At 41.6% G+C, this 16,108-nt stretch overlaps 1 long non-coding RNA gene and 1 pseudogene across 2 annotated transcripts; both read right to left on the reverse strand.

The window, feature by feature from the left end:
- Window positions 1-3,274: 3,274 nt before the first annotated feature.
- LOC147465382 (uncharacterized) lies at window positions 3,275-5,206 on the reverse strand. Its single transcript, XR_015189150.1, has 2 exons — window positions 5,068-5,206; window positions 3,275-4,650 (listed from the first exon to the last, which is right to left on the reverse strand). It is a non-coding gene; the product is annotated as an uncharacterized LOC147465382 (long non-coding RNA).
- A 189-nt stretch (window positions 5,207-5,395) lies between these two features.
- Window positions 5,396-8,613, reverse strand: LOC147465383 (uncharacterized; annotated as a pseudogene). Its single transcript, XR_015189148.1, has 2 exons — window positions 5,629-8,613; window positions 5,396-5,531 (listed from the first exon to the last, which is right to left on the reverse strand). The product of XR_015189148.1 is annotated as an uncharacterized LOC147465383 (transcript).
- Between the last annotated feature and the right edge of the window lie 7,495 nt (window positions 8,614-16,108).

Below are 16,108 nucleotides of genomic sequence, written 5' to 3' on the forward strand. Positions count from 1 at the left end.
GGCGTGGGACTAGGGGCCCTCTAAGGGCAGGGCCAGACCAAGAGAGTGTGCGGGATCAGGGTGCTCTTGTGGACAAGCAAGGCCTCGGGAGCATCCGCTTATGGACCCGAAAGTGCATTGCAGTAGGCTTTATCACCGCGGTGGCGTCTGCCCGTGGAGCAAAAAGGGCCGCGACGTGTGAATCGGCACCAACGGACCCGCCAAGATAATGAGATGCAATGAAATGCGAAGTTCAGGTCCGCCCAATGTCCCTCACTAAAAATGGCCTTGTTGGTCGAAACCAACACACTGCAAATCCGAGTAGCTTCCAAACGGGTGAGGTAACCAAGGGCCCACCAACTCTTGCTTGTCTTGCCTCTAGAAATTAGGGATCTTAAGTAAAAATCATACAGGCAAGACAGAGAGAGATTATCCGAGATTGGTCAAGATAATATGAGGGGCAAATGGGCTCCAAATGTGGAGCTTAGCGGCTCTATAAGAAGCTCTCAACAAGGGCTAGTACCACACACAAGTACATAAAGGTAATGAAAGCTAAAAAAGGATATTATGATTGGGGGAAAATGCACTAATTGAGTGGAATGAGGTGCAATAATTGGCCTAATTAATGATGTAAGAAGCTCTAATCATATCCTTTCTTTCTTATTCCATCAATTGGGTAGTGGCACTTCAATAGTACGTATCCCATCACTAATGGAGTTCAAAAGAATATAATGCAATTAGTATTGAGCGTGATATGCAATGCAAGGAAGTTTAAGTAGTGATCACAATTAGCAAGAGATGAAGTGCTAATGTGACCTAGCATATTGAAAATGATTAAGAGATGCTAATTACTAACACACAAATGCACAAACCTAGCTTAGCACAACCTGAAGCTCTGATACCACTTGATGAGAATGGGATCGTGCTAGCTAGGGTGGATGAAAGACAAACATAGTGCACACAAGTGAGTGTGTGTAGCTAGATTATCACTCAAGCGAATTGGATTCCAAGATGAATTAACTTGGACTCATAAACACGATCTTGAGTAGCTACTAAGCCATCACAAGCTCACCATAAACAAGAGAGATGTAATGAAAAATGGAATGGCTTGTTTACTAATGAAATGAGCTTTAAGTAGCTCTACAGCCTTGCACCAATACATATGGGATAATTCCACCTTTTCTCTTCTTAACTCATACTCTAGTGACTCCAGGACAAAGCTCATACCTTACATAATACACTTTCTCTCTCATCTTTCCCTCAGGGTGCTTGTGGTATGGTATCATTCTTTTGGAAACACTTAGGCCACACACTTATCTCTCTTAGTCGTGTAAAAGACAATATAAATTTTCCAACCTTTCAAAGTTTCTTGAAAAAGGATCACACGTTTATAGATAAAAGCGTCTCACATTAGCATATCAAAATTGTTCATAGACCATCTCTCTGATAAATTTGCAAAGTTCCACTTGTGAATTGTCACTCATTAAATATGCCACATTCCATTGAAAGGATAGTAGTATACCTTATCAAAATTGTACACATACCATCTCACTAATAATTTGCAAAGATTCACTTGTAAATTGTCACTCATTAAATATTCTACATTCCATTGAAAGGATAGTAGTATAGCTGATCAAAATTGTTCACACGCCATCTCATTGATAGTTTGCAAAAATCCACTCTTGAATTGTCACTCATTAAATATGCTACATTCCATTGAAAGGGTGGTAATATACTTGAGTACAAAGTTTTATTACTAATTCAAACCTCGCAAGGTTGTAGAAAATAAGAGTTAGCAAATGTAAATAGGAATTAAAAAAAATTGTAGAGATTTTCCCTAATTATTCTTGATTAATCGACAGCATACCACAAGCACCACAAGGGAAAGATGAAGAGGGAAATTGGACCATACTATTTCACACCATTCGGGAGGCATGAACCACTTGAATGACCTATTGGTCATAGTCATTATCAAAAGAGAGCAAGAAACAACGTCAAGAAGGGATGATATATAGCCTTGAGAGCTTAATGTGACCATCCATGTCAACCAATCAATAGCATCTTACAAATCTAAAGCTCTCCAAACAAGTAATGCATTCAACAACGTTTTACAATACAAAAGTTGTGTGTGCAAGTAATGCATTCAACAATATAATATAAAACAAAAGTAGTGGAGATATACTTCTCAATAATTCTATTCATATTTTTCTTAAACCATGAGTTTGAAAGAAAATGCATAGCTACCGTCCAATGCGAACTGTCTCTAAGCTTGTAGGATTTGACAATATTTTGGAAAAATGATCGAGGCTCAATAGGGAAGGTCCCAAGTACATACATGCACCCGGCCCATGCTAGAGACCAGTGTTAGAAAAAAACCGGGGTCTAGTGTATTTTAACCGACTAAAATTTTAAAGTCTTGGTCAGATTTTGAGCTTGCCTTTAAGAAAACCGGTAAATTTACACAAGTTTTAGTGTAATTACTGGTAAAAGCTTCAAATTTTGACCTAAAAATCGGGAGAATTTCAAGTTTCCCCCTATTTTGATCGGTTAGGAAAAATGTAATTTTCTAGCCCTGCTAGAGACAATAACTTTGCAACGGTGTATTAGTATGAAATCTATGATTTCAAGATTTCCCTTTGGTTTGGAAAGGGGTTCAAAGCTTAAATTTTGCGTGTTTGGTTCAAGGACTCATTTTTGTTGGCACTTCCTATGGCAGAATAGGGCAGTACCCACATGCTGGAGTCTGGTTTTTTTTTTTTTTTTTTTAAAGCAAGGCGGAGCTAACCGCCCGCCAAAATATCATGGCCCCCCTTTCTGCAGCGTGTTCTGTGTGTGTGTGTGTGTGGGGGGGGGGGGGGGGGGGGGGGGGGGGGGGGGGGGCAGCGATGGCTGCAGAGGAGCTCTCTCTCTCTCTCTCTCTCTCTCTCTCTCTCTCTCTCTCTCTCTCTCTCTCTCTCTCTCTCTCTCTCTCTCTCTCTCTCTCTCTCTCTGTTGTCTGTCGGACGCGCTAGCGCACGACGTTATTGTAAATTGTGCTCTGAGTGGACGCCGACAACTGCGTTGCTCTCCCCGCATCATCGCCCTCCAACATTGCAAAATGCCACATCAATGGCATATTGTAATGTAACTAATACTAACCTTTGTGTGCCACAAAATAATTAATTTAAATGGCACCGTGTGAGTAGGCCACACAAAAGATAACTTAACTTCAAAGCGGTGTACCTAGGGTAAAAGGGCCAATAAAAAACCGGGGCCCAATAATGAGACACAAGTCAGGGACACAAATAACCCAATATTAGTCCAAAATATTTTCATTTCTATAGCCATTTTTTAACGTGGCCCAAAAAAAGTTACAAGGCCAGTTCTGGCTTACAAAGGGTCCATCTGTGCATTTGTCCACGTACATCAAGGATTACAGCTGGACCACGACCACCTCTGCACACCTTTGTTAAATGATTAACTCTAATAAGCTCTCAGACTCCTTCGCGCCAAAATCTGCCGCTTGATGATCCACTACCTGCACATAAATGACCATTCTCAGCAATGATGCTTCACAATACACAGATACATCATACAATCCACAGGACACACAGACAATCGTTAAGAGTTGCACTCTTGTTGCCCGTACTATATAATCAAAACCAGAACAGCTTCAATAGGTAAGCACCAGCCAAGCCACCCACACCACTGCCTCAATTTAGCACAAGCCAACCCACCCACACCACCTTCATAGAGTAGAAACTTTACAGAGTATCCACTACAAAAAACAAGCGCCAACAACCAGCACATAGATGAAGCTGTGCCTTATCAGAAGAGACACCTTTATAAGTTTGTTGAACACAAGCACAACAACCCCTCTCATCTACATGCTAAACTATTCACCTTAGGCTGCTACATATTCAATCGCAAACAACAGTTAAGCAATGCAAGCACTCGCATGATGACTTCAAGAGCCCCATGTGAATGCAAAGCCTGCTTGATAGAGAGGCATCCAGGGCTCGAGGGTCTTCTTTGTACTTCACAACTGCTGCACAAGAACGGTGGAAGAGTTTGCTGTTGCGGGAAGGTACATGTCCTGCCCATTTTTATGTGTAGATTACCTCGCAACCAAGCACCATTCATTTCACCAAAACTCCCTTCATCTTCAACTACACAAAAGAAGACAGCCGAAAATCTCCATTTACCCTCTCCTAAACCTGCTCCCAAAAGAAAGTTTTCAGTGAAGGAATACTCCAAGCTCTTGGAACCAGCTTTGGATTAGATCTTTGTGCTTTACTCAAGAGTAAGAACATTCTTCTACCTTCTTCACTTCATGAGTTTATGAGCCACCTTATCAATTTCAATCTGTGTAATCAATCAGCCGTAACATCTTTTCTTAACATGCAGCAAATCCGAAAATGCCAAAAAGAAAGCAAGCAAACCATACACCAGCAAGGTCTAAAGGCAGCCGACTACATGCATCTGATCTTCAACAACATTCCCACATCACATCCCCACAAAGCAAGTGCAAGAAGAAAGTGTAATTCATGGATGAGAGTAGAGACAATGTCTCTCCACCAATCAGAGACCAACATCAAAACCTCATCGTCCAACCATCAGCAAGACAGCAACACCGACAGTACCATAAACCTCTCTCCACATCACCTAAAACCACCAACAAGCCAACATCATCTGCAAGTAAAATCAAACCTCTTCTTAGGCAAAGATTGGACAAAATGCGAGCCCGACCTAGTCAACCATCGACTGCTTTTTGATGCATCAACAACAAACTCTACAATCATGTTGCACTTAGTTCTTTTGGTTCTTTTACACCAGTTTAATACTGTAACTACTGTTATGAGTTTTGTAATGTCATCTCTTGGACTATACCATTTTGGTCTCCATGCTTTTGTCGACCTATGAGTCATGTATTCATCTTGACGGAATATATATGCAAAGTTTCATTGCCTTGGTTTAGCTTCGTTGTAATGCACATTTTGGAACATACAAAAAAGAAACAAACCATACATTGTTGAGTGAATACGAAGCATCACCCATATAAAAATGTTGCTCTTGAACCATACATTGCTGAGTGAGTATAAAACTCACCTGTATACTTTGTTCTTGAAGGTCTCATCGCCATGTTGTTGGTTGGTGAATCTGGGTTGTCTTCTTGCGAGGAGGGATCTGCATGCCCCATATGTTGCTTCATCATCTACTAATGTTGCCCATTGCTGCTTCGTCATCTGCTAGCTGTTGCCCATTGCTGCTAAATAAGTGAGTATCAGTATCCGTCTCAGTCCCCTGAAGGAATTTGCAAGCAATGCGTACTGATGAAATAATTTACATCACATTACTTCATGCATGTACTGCCTTCCATGCACTCACAGTTTAGCATATCGCCTTACCTGAAGCTTTCAAGCTGGGGCATCTTTCAGCATTGCAAAGCGTAACTAGAAGCAAGGGCATGCTTTGGCCTAGTGGAATACACTTGCAGTTGAGGTAGTGAGTCGCTGGGAAGAATTTCGCTGGTGCTTGTTGTGCATGAAAACAGGCTTGGTATGCGGTGCTTCCTGCGCAGAAGCTCATGATGTGAAGGTCGATATGCAGTAAAATGAGAATTAAAAGAATTGGCTACTGAGCCTAGTGTGTGAGGAACAAGGGCTGTACCTGATTGCCTCCCGTAGCTGTAAACATGAGAGTCGACGAAGTTGAAGCAGACAGTGTAGAGTGTTTTCCCTTCTTCTTCACACTTCCCCCCCGTACACAGGGTCTGCCCCTAGCCCCCTACCCCTAGCCCGCTCTTCACTGCCTTGGCGGAAAAATGACCTCACAGGGGCAAGCCTTGGCCTCGTGGGATGCACCAGTGGAGGCGTACACCATGCACGGTGGATGGGTAAGCTAAGCATGAAGTTTAATAGGGTCATCAAAGCTTACAAGCTAGATAAGACTCGGACGCGTGTCAGCTCAAGCGTGGCTCTAATAACACGCTTAAGAGGTGCTTGAGTAGTAAGTGCTGGCTCTGCAAGTGCTTACCTACCACACCTATATTGAAAAGAGGGTGGACAAGTGGAAGGGGATCCAAAGTCCTATTTTTCATGCCCACTTTTAATACAAAGGAATCTTTGTTTTTCCCAAATAGCCCTTCTCCCATCACTGCAACACATTCACCTTCTTTACTAGTGTACAATGAGATGGAGGGATCCTGACCAATACCTTAAACACCCAAAAACACCCAAATTTGACCCCTAAACCAAACTTTCCCCTTAGGTGGCCCTAAGTTGGCCCCTTTACCCTATCATCTATTTATAAAGCGAGCAGCACCAAAATCTTCATACCGGCAGAGTCTATGGGGAAAGTACGTGTTTCTGCAGTGTTTTCGCTTAGCATCCCAAAACAAAAGGTGTTCTCAACTGCTATGGGCGTGCTCTCTCTCTCTCTCTCTCTCTCTCTCTCTCTCTCTCTCCTCTCCCCGTGTCACCGTGCAGTATGAAATCCGGTGCAGTGGGATTATTCGATGATGATGATCACATGAATGCTAAGCATGACGATGATGATCGTTTGCCACCTCATGAGCTGAATGCAAGGAGCCAGCGCACAACCTTTTCAGTTTGTGATGGAGGGGTGAAAGACTTGGGAGTACTCGCAGAGATCTGAGCCGAGTACGCAACATTGTTTGGTGCAAGACGGGAGTTGTTGATTGATCTATGGGATTTTTCAATATTGTCCCAAATTTGCGGATCAATTTCTTTCCATCTGGGGACCTTCTCTAAGAGCTTTCCGAGATTTCCCTCGTTGCTGGTTTGTTTTGCAAGTTGCAAGATTCGAGTTGCAGCTCCACACATTATGTTTACATTTCTCTGGCATGCGGTTTGAAGCAGAGACGGTGGCATACATAGTAGTCCCCTTTTGTCCTACTCATTAGCAGAGATTTGTTTTGAAAAAAAAAGACTTTTGTATATGAAAAGAGAGGTGTTGAAATCCTTTCCTGTCTTGTTTTTGCTTACTAACTGAATCAAATTATGTAACTCGATCAAGTTCAAGTTGAGTTACGGACCTCGTGATTATAAGTTATGGGTTGCTGAGCTTTGTGGTTGTCCAACTATTGCCAATGGCCATAATGTTCAGAGCACTTTTTGCTGAACTTGGTTGCTCTAAATGTGTTGAAGTTGGGAGGTGCCTACAGTGTTGCTTCTAAGCAAGGCATGGTTGGTTGATTTATGGTTTTGTATCAGGCTTGCTTCTTAATGATGGGTTGTTGGCTGATTTGTGATTGGGTAAGATGCGGAGCTACTTTTTGCATTAGAAATCTTATAAAAAAAAAAAGGAATCATCAAGTGATATTGCCACAATGTGTGATCAAAGTTATTCCACATTATTAAGTTTCACAGGTTGATTATGCTACTCAATGTGGCCTCGTGTACTAGTAAGTGATTTGCAATGAAATAATTTCTGTTTGGATTCCACCACAACAGACGTCATCAATATAGTATTTGATGAATCGGGCTTGTTGTTGCTGGTGAGCTCTTGGTCTCTGTACACTCCCCAAGGGACACATCTTTGCACGAGGTGTTAACTTTGCAAGGGCTCTTGCCTTTGGCCATTGAGCATTGAAGAGCATGCATGATCTGTGATGCAATTGCTCCAAGAGGATTTCTGGTTGTGAGGGATTTTGAAAATTTTACAATAATCTCTCAGGTTTTCAATCATGTGGCCATTCTCCATGATTATGCATCCTGACTACCAAGAGATGAGAGTTGGTCCACTAAATTCTTGGAACGAGTATATTAACTGAGTCAATTCTTCTCGCTTAAGCTTAAAGATTGATTTTAAGAGTGCACTCTTGTGGTGTTATGGTAGGGGTTTGGTTTGTTTTGTTTGTTTTTCCAGAGACAGCACCAAGAAAATGGTGTTCTATAATTGTCTCTACGGCAATGTAAATCCTGATAAATGTTGGCCCTTATTGCAATGTAATTCCACAAATCGCACTAAATGCCATATGGCACTATTAACTGGAATAACTCATCTTGGACCACTTTGGAACTTCAACAGAGCAGACTGGCCCTCTGCATGCCTTTTAGAAGGGTCTTTGCCACCCCCTGTAGACAACGGAATCATTCGATATGCACTAGGGCTTCGAGGGATATGAGCCCGAATGCTTCTCTCAGGTGTTCTAGCAAGGGGAGAGGAACCACTGCTCACAAAAGCATTTGTTGCACCATATGCTTTTTCTAGTTGCTTTGTAGGCTTGGTCTTGTCTGTGTAGTCATTCCTTGTAGAGCCAATACCAAAACCTAGCTCCTCCATTATAGAATTAGCCATCCCCCTTTGATGATATCCCCAAACTTAACTCATCCGTAACACTCATCCTGTGCTTCTCAAAATCTGTCACGGAAACAACATTCTTCATGTCCCAAATGTTTTCCTCCTTTAGGTCATCTGACTCATCACCCTCATCACTTGTTCCAACATCAATAAGAAAAGAATCCTTAGGAGATGAGGACACAGAGACTAATTGTGTGACAGGAGTCCAATCCATGCCACAAACCACATTTGATCGGTTGCTTCTCACCCCACTTTTTGGTCTCGTAAAATGCTGCCCAGACCAGAAGGAGGAGAGAATGCCTTAGAGCCCAGGCCACCCAATCGAGCCATAGTGTCTTCTTGGAGTGATCAGAAACCCTAGAGACCCATATGCATGTCAAGGGCAAGGGTGCCCATAAAAAATCAGCTATGATGGTCAAAATGTCTTAAGCAATATATACATTGTCTTTCCTATGAATCATAATCCTTAGAGATATCTATCCACAAAATTGAAGGAAGATCTAGATAGCGTATATTAACTTGGTGAGCCGAAGGCTCTTTTTCCGATATCTGAACACAGCAGCCACCACATCGCATTAGATTTAAATTTTTAAAAAAAACATCGCTGCCAAACTTTGTCGTGAAAAGCTACCAGGTGAATAAAATAAAAAGCGCACTCTACGTTGTAGCTGCGTTGCAGTTAGATCATCAAGCTGAAGGGTACGTTGGATGCTTGCAAACGTGATGAGCCCTCAGATATTTCATGTGATCAACCGATGGCAGAGGTCTGTTCTAGTGCTACTGAAATAGAAGATATCAAATTTCAATCAATGATCAATTGGCCTAATCTGGAGTCGAATCACCAACAATCATTGCCTTCCCAAGCCCGTTCGGCACATTTTTCTACTGATGCTATCAGGTTGTTAGCGATGCAGACGACAGAGGCAGAAGAAATGGAACGAGTAAACATCAAAGTGGACATGAGGGCAAAAACGCTTTCAATCACACCAAAGCTTCTGATGGTTATCCTCAAGTAATTATAAGCTAGTGGCTTCAATGCTAGTTGCTTACACTTTTAGCAGAGTGTGTGAGGGGATTAGTGGCAGATAGATCAATGTTGAGGGAAAGGCATTTGGGAATATTGCCACTAGTGCAAGTCATGGTTTGATGAGCCGTTGGCTTCACTCGCACTCCTCGTCCAACTCTGTTGATAGCCTATCTGAAAATTTGATGAGGCAAGCATTTTGGAACAATCTATAGACAAACTGAAACATCTCTCATGACCAATTCAACGCAGAATATGGTGTCTGCGACAGTTGGTTAATGTGTATCTCCAAGGAGATGCAACAGCATTGCAGTGGAAGTCGAGTGGTAAATCATGTAGGTGTCTACATTACTGATCAGGATCAAAAGAATAGTCAAAGAGCAGAAGGAGAAGCTAATTCTTTTTCCCACACAAAGAGATTTGATGCTGGAGAAGCTAACGAACACGGATTGCAGATGGCATTTTTGAAGACAAGCATACCAATATGTCAGCACCTAATAGCCTTCAGGAGCAGTTCATTGCTGTCCATTCAACAACTAGGTGGGATTGCAGAAACTCTATAAACAATATGGCCAATATTGCGGCCTGTAAAGAGCTTCTCTTGCTAATAACCATGATTCGGTGGTAGATCCTATGAGCAAAGGTCCATGTTCGCAGCAGCTATCAGATGAAATTCAGATGGCTACAGATGACAGACATCGGTTTGGTATTGTAGCCAATACAAACCCTCATTTTTCCTTGGGGCAGTGGTAATCTATTCACATCTTCTCAAAGGTCTTTTGTGCAACAGGCGATTGAGATAGAAACCCCATATAGCAAGCACGACTCCAACTCGACAACACTGCAAGGTTCGTTATCTGCATCCAATGTTCCACGTGCATGCGTTTGCTTGGCGCAAACTCTCCACCATACTTTTGTATGGCACCTCTGTATGACGTGCACTGTATACTTTGCACTTTCAATCTGTGACATTTCATTGCAAGACGATATGTTTAACTATTCACATTGCTTCTTTGTAGCTCGACTCAAAAATTGGCTTGTATATTGGACAATCAAAAAGCAACAATACAACATTGCAGGTCAGTAAATCACCTCATTTATTGTTGCAGGTCATTTATGCTTTATCTATCTGCTTGTTTTAGAATTTTTTGCATTACTTTCTTTGCTTCAGTTTATTTGGATCTCGTTTTCAAGACTATACACTTGATGTCGATCTCTGCACATGCTAGTTACACACACAACTCTTTACATGCGGTTGCTAGTCAATGCATGTGATGTATTACAATAGTGAATGCATGTGGTGTATCACAGTTGTAATGCAAATAACCTATGAACTTTGAGAATAGCGGAATTAAGAGAATTAGAGTGAGTATTTTTGTGAGATTACTTTGAGAACTTGGAGGGTGAACTTAATTGATGGTAGCAACATAAACATAGTACTTAATTAACTTGGCATGAACAATACTTTTGCAAAAGAGAGAGTATTAGAGAACATGACAATAGATGAGGACCGGATTTACTTGGAGCCGGTCCCCCCTCCAAAAAGGCGTTTGTATTATAGATTCTCCCATCAAGAGAGACTTTGTTACAATACAATCTTTGTGTTCCTTGTGACCTTGGTGATGCTATGAAGATGGAAAGCTTCATGCATCACGAGCTTAACATAAACTTTGCAAAAAGCATTAACTTTCCTAAGCCTCAGTCCCAAGGCATCAAACACCTTCGAAGGTGGAGAGAGCTAGCGGGGAATGAGGGTAGGGAAGAGGAAGAAGAAACATTCCATAGGAGAAAGAAATAGTTCCTCACTTATCATCACTCTTCTTGCTTAGCATAGCATAATAGCATAGTAATGAAGATGAAGAAGATCGCAAGCTTAAGCATTGAAGCATGGCTCTTGGTTGGATTTGCATTCCATAGCCAAGAGTGTTGGTGTAGGCTCTCCACTTCTCAACAAACTTGGAGAAGGACATGGAGCTCTTGCATTTTGCACTCCACACAATGAGAGAAGGTGTGTGTGTGTGTATGTGGGAGAGTATACATCCCCTCTCATGCTTGGTCCACACCTCTCTCTCTCTCTCTCTCTCTCTCTCTCTCTCTCTCTCTCTCTCTCTCTCTCGTATTATTTTATTATTTCCTTTGGACATATGTCCTCTTTTTCTTTTTTGAGAGAAAGAACTTAATTGTTTATCTTTATGTATCTAAATTCCCTTTAAAACCTATCCAATAATATTCAAACACATCATGAGGGCCACATGTGGAGGATCATTTGAACATGTGTCTTTTATGCTTATTAAGTCATTTGGTTGAATGGAATACTTCAAGGACTTATTCAATCAAGCACGGCACTTTCATGTCTTTTGAGAGTTATCTTTAAATTGAATACTTCAAGAACTTTAATCATTTAAGCATGTGAGAAACACCTCAAGCTTTTGGGTAAAGCTCCCACTAAAACTTAGCAAGCCAACAAGCACCTCATGCTTGGATAGGATTCCCACCTCAAAGTAAGCCCTAGCTTGCCTAAGTAAGGCTCTTCTATGCTTGTCAACAGCAGGTTTTTGCCTTTGTTGAGAGATGGATATAGCCTCCTTAACCTTTTGAAAAGATTCTTGTAGGTCATGGCTATACTCATCAGCAGCAAACATCTTCCCATGTACTTTAAGTAGCAAGGGACTTTTAGGTCTTCCCTCTCTGATCTTAAAAGGTGCTTTTCCTGTAGTAGTATAGACATTATTATTGTACACATACTCTACAAGGGTTAAGTACTTCTCCCATTGTGATTGTTGATCTACTTCTGTAACATAAGTCTTTAGTAGATCGAGTATCGTAAGATTGGCTATCTCACTTTGGCCATCCGTTCGTGGGTGGTAGGCCAAAAAGGGAAATTCAATCTTGTATCTAGATTTTCAAAGAGACCTTTCCAGAAATTACTGATCATTCTAGGATCTCTATCTAGCACGATGGATGTTGGTAATCCATGGTATTTGAAAATTTGAGATATGAAAATGGTTGCCATTTGGTGTGCCTTAATAGTCTTTTTGACATGAATAAAGTGTGCTTGCTTGCTAAACCTGTCGATTATTGTCCATATTCTCGTATTCCCATGGATAGACTTGGGTAATCCAAAGATAAAATCCATGGATATACTCTCCCATGTTGAATTAGGGATTGGCAATGGCTGGAGTAATCCAGGTTGTTTCCCTCTATCATCCCTCGATGCCCCGCATAGGGAGGAGCATGGGATTCATACATGACTTTCTCACGAAGGGAGTGGGTAACACATAGCCTATTGCCATGGAGAAGATAACCATCCTGCAAAAGGTGAATGGTTCCTTTTTCTTTCCCAAAGCAAGGGCTGACATTACATCTTTGAATTTAGGGTCAATAGCATACTCATCTATCATGGAAGATAGATCATTGTGAGTTGCTATAGACACTGCATTGACTTTTGTTCGTCGTGAAAGTGCATCGGCCACTTGATTGTGCTTATCAGCAATGTGAGCAATATGAAAATTAAATTGCGAAAGAAAATTTTTCCACCTCATTTGTTTGTCGGAAAGCTTTGTTTGCGTCATGAAGTACTTGAGACTTTGATGGTCTGTTCGTAAAATAAATGGTGTCCCCAATAAATAGTGCTTCCATGTGTCTAAGGCATGTAGAACAACTAAAAGCTCTTTCTCATAAATGCCCAAGACCTGTTCATACGTATTGATCCTTCGGCTCTCCATATGCTATGGCATGCCCTTCTTGAAGCAAGACTGCTCCAAGACAAGCATCACATTGGATCTCAAATGGATTTTAGAGATCCGGAAGCATGAGGACTGGTTGAGAGATAAGCTTCTCTTTGAGATTGTCAAAAGATTTTTGCTCCTTAGCAGTCCATGAATACTTTACGTTCTTTGTTAAGTCATGTAATGGTCCTGCTATTTGAGAAAATTTTGCTATGAAGCGTCTATAGTATGCACACATACCAATAAAGCTTCTTAGCTCATGTAGATTCCTTGGATTAGGAAATGCTTTTATTACCTCTAACTTCGATGGATCCATATGGATACCATCTTGAGAGATAATATGACCTAAGTATTGAATCTCTTGAAGGAAAAATTCGCTTTTCTTTTGGTTGAGAAAAAGCTTGTTCTCCCTCAATGCTTGAAAAATCACTTGGAGATGTTGCTTGTGTTCCTCCAAGGACTTGGAGTAGATGATGATATCATCATAGAACACTCCAATGAACTTGAAGTAGGGTCTAAATATTATCTCCATCAAACGATTGAATGTGGCAGGTGCATTGGTCAAGCCAAAAGGCATGACTAGATATTCATAAAGACCAAACGTTGTACGAAACGCGGTCTTTAGGATATCTTCCTCCACTATCCTTATTTGATGATAGTCACTTTTAAGGTCAATCCTACTGAAGTAGGTAGAGACTTATAGCTTATCAAACAGATCTTCTACCCGAGGTACGGGAAATCTGTTTTTGATAGTGATACGGTTTAGTGCGCGATAGTCCACACACATGCGATATGTACCATCTTTCTTTTGCACTAAAAGGACTAGAGAACAAAAGGGAGAGGAGCTAGGCCTCACCATCCCTTTGTCTACCAATCCTTGTACTTGCCTTATAGTCTCCTCTTGTTGAGCTTGGGAAACTCGATAAGGAGGCTTGTTAGGTGGTGAGCTTCCTGATGGGAGCTCAATTCGATGGTCATCATCCCCTCGTTTTGGAGGTAAGTCCATAGGGATATCATTGATGAACACATCTTGGAATCCTTTTAGAAAGTTAGACAAGTCTAACTCTTCTTGCTTCCTACCATTTTCACTTGATAAACCATTAGCATCATTAGTGGATTCTTTGACAAAAATCATGTATGCAAAAATCGAGCTTTTCATTGACTTATCAAAAGCTGATGGATTTACAAGTGGTATAGTACGACCAGACTCATTAGCATCTATATACATGTTCTTTCCCCTGTAGGTGAAGTTGATTCTCCTTTCAGGGAACTTCATGTTGATAACCATGCGATCAAACCATGGTGCCCCTAGGATAGCATCCTCATGTTGGAGAGGAGAGATGAAAAAGTCTTCTTTGTCGACATAGCTTTGGACATGAAGCCTCAACTTCCCAATCAAGGGAGTAACGGAGGCTTGCTATCCATTGAAATTTGTGTCAGCCGTTACAATATCTCCCATCTCGAAATCTTGAATGCCCAACTTGGTGGCCAACTCCGTTGCTATGAATTTGTGAGTAGAGCCAGGGTCAAGAGCCAGGGTCAAACAAGATGAAGGCATTATGCTCCCTTACCTTTCCTCAAGCATAGGAGAGAGATGATCCTTTGCAATGAGCATCCTCTTTTGGAGCTTTGATGGTGGAAACCCTAGGAGTCTCATTGCGATCATCTTTCTTGGGGCAAGAACGATAGCCATATCCTTGCTTCCCACACTTAAAACACTTATGGTCCTTGAGAAAATCTTCAAACTCTTCATGAGAGAGTTTGTTTTTAGCTTTATAAACTCCCTTCTCCTTGGACCTATTGTTGTTGTTGTAGGAAGTGCCTTGGGAAGAATTTTGGGCATTGGTTTTTCCCTTTGCATCATTTTTATCTTTGTTTTCCATGGGTTTGACATTTTGTCTAGCCCCTTGTTGGAAATTGATGCGGGAAGCAACCATGGGATGGTGGATTACTTCGGTGATAGAACTAGGCCGTTGCGAGTTGACATACTCGGCCATTTCTTTAGGTAATCCCGCACAAAATTACTGCTTTTGCTCGGCGAAGTCTATCTTTTGGAAGACAGTAGCCTTGAGATGTAAGTCCCAAAACTTGTCCACATATTTGTGAATAGACTCATGTGAGAGAAGCTTCAAACTGCGCCATTCAGTAAGTACTTTGTCGTTTGCATCGCTTGCAAGGAATTGCTTCATGATGGAAACTCGTAGAGTTTTCCATGTCTTTGGGGCTTCACCGTTTCCACAAAGCTAGCCCACCATTGACGAGCTGATTTTTTAAAGTGCATAGCTACATGGCGTAGCTTGGAGGACTCCGTGAAGCCCTCGTCTCCAAAGGCCGCATCAAATTGTTGGATGAAGGCCAATACTTTGTCAGTGGCACCAAAGGTGCTATCATAGGTGAGAAAAGAGATGCTCTTTCCTCCCTCTTTGAACTTCTTGAGCTTTTGTGATCTTCACCATGCAGGGTATGATTTGCGATGTCCTCCCCTCTTGTATTCTCTAGGAGAATAGCCATAGATTTCGTCGGGAGAGGAGGAGGGTGAAGAAAAAGGAGAAGAGGGTGATCTCTTTCTTGAACTTTTCTTCCTTTGTTTCCTCTCTTCCCTTTCGGAGTGACAAGGAGAAGGACTATGTGTTGACCGTTTCCTCATGGGAGGAGTTGGCGATCATCTAGATCGCTATCTTCGTGGAGCCACATCTTCAGAGGAACTTAGGGATTCATTACTTTCTTGTTCTTTGGATTCCTCCTCTCGTATGGGAGAGAGTCTTCTTTTGGGGGTCTCATCAAGAGGCCTCCTAAGCTCTCTCTCCTCTTAGAGAGGAAGGAAAATCCCATAAGCACGAAGTTGTTGAGTAACTTCGGCTTGCAAAGTAGGGTTGCCCATAGCTTGATGCAACATAGTAACAGGATAATTGATAAACATGGGGGCATCATCATTAGCACCTTCATGTGCAAAATCAAAGTTATCAATGTTCATTCTACTCTCTTGGTTATTGTTAGTCATGCTAATTATATTTATGTGTTTACTTAGTGTATTCTTTGGAAACTCAAAACCTTAGTTGCTACTCCTCTTAGC

The sequence above is a fragment of the Adiantum capillus-veneris genome, chromosome 1, assembly GCF_014529385.1.
Source record: "Adiantum capillus-veneris isolate H3 chromosome 1, ASM1452938v2, whole genome shotgun sequence".
NCBI classification, from domain to species: domain Eukaryota; kingdom Viridiplantae; phylum Streptophyta; class Polypodiopsida; order Polypodiales; family Pteridaceae; genus Adiantum; species Adiantum capillus-veneris.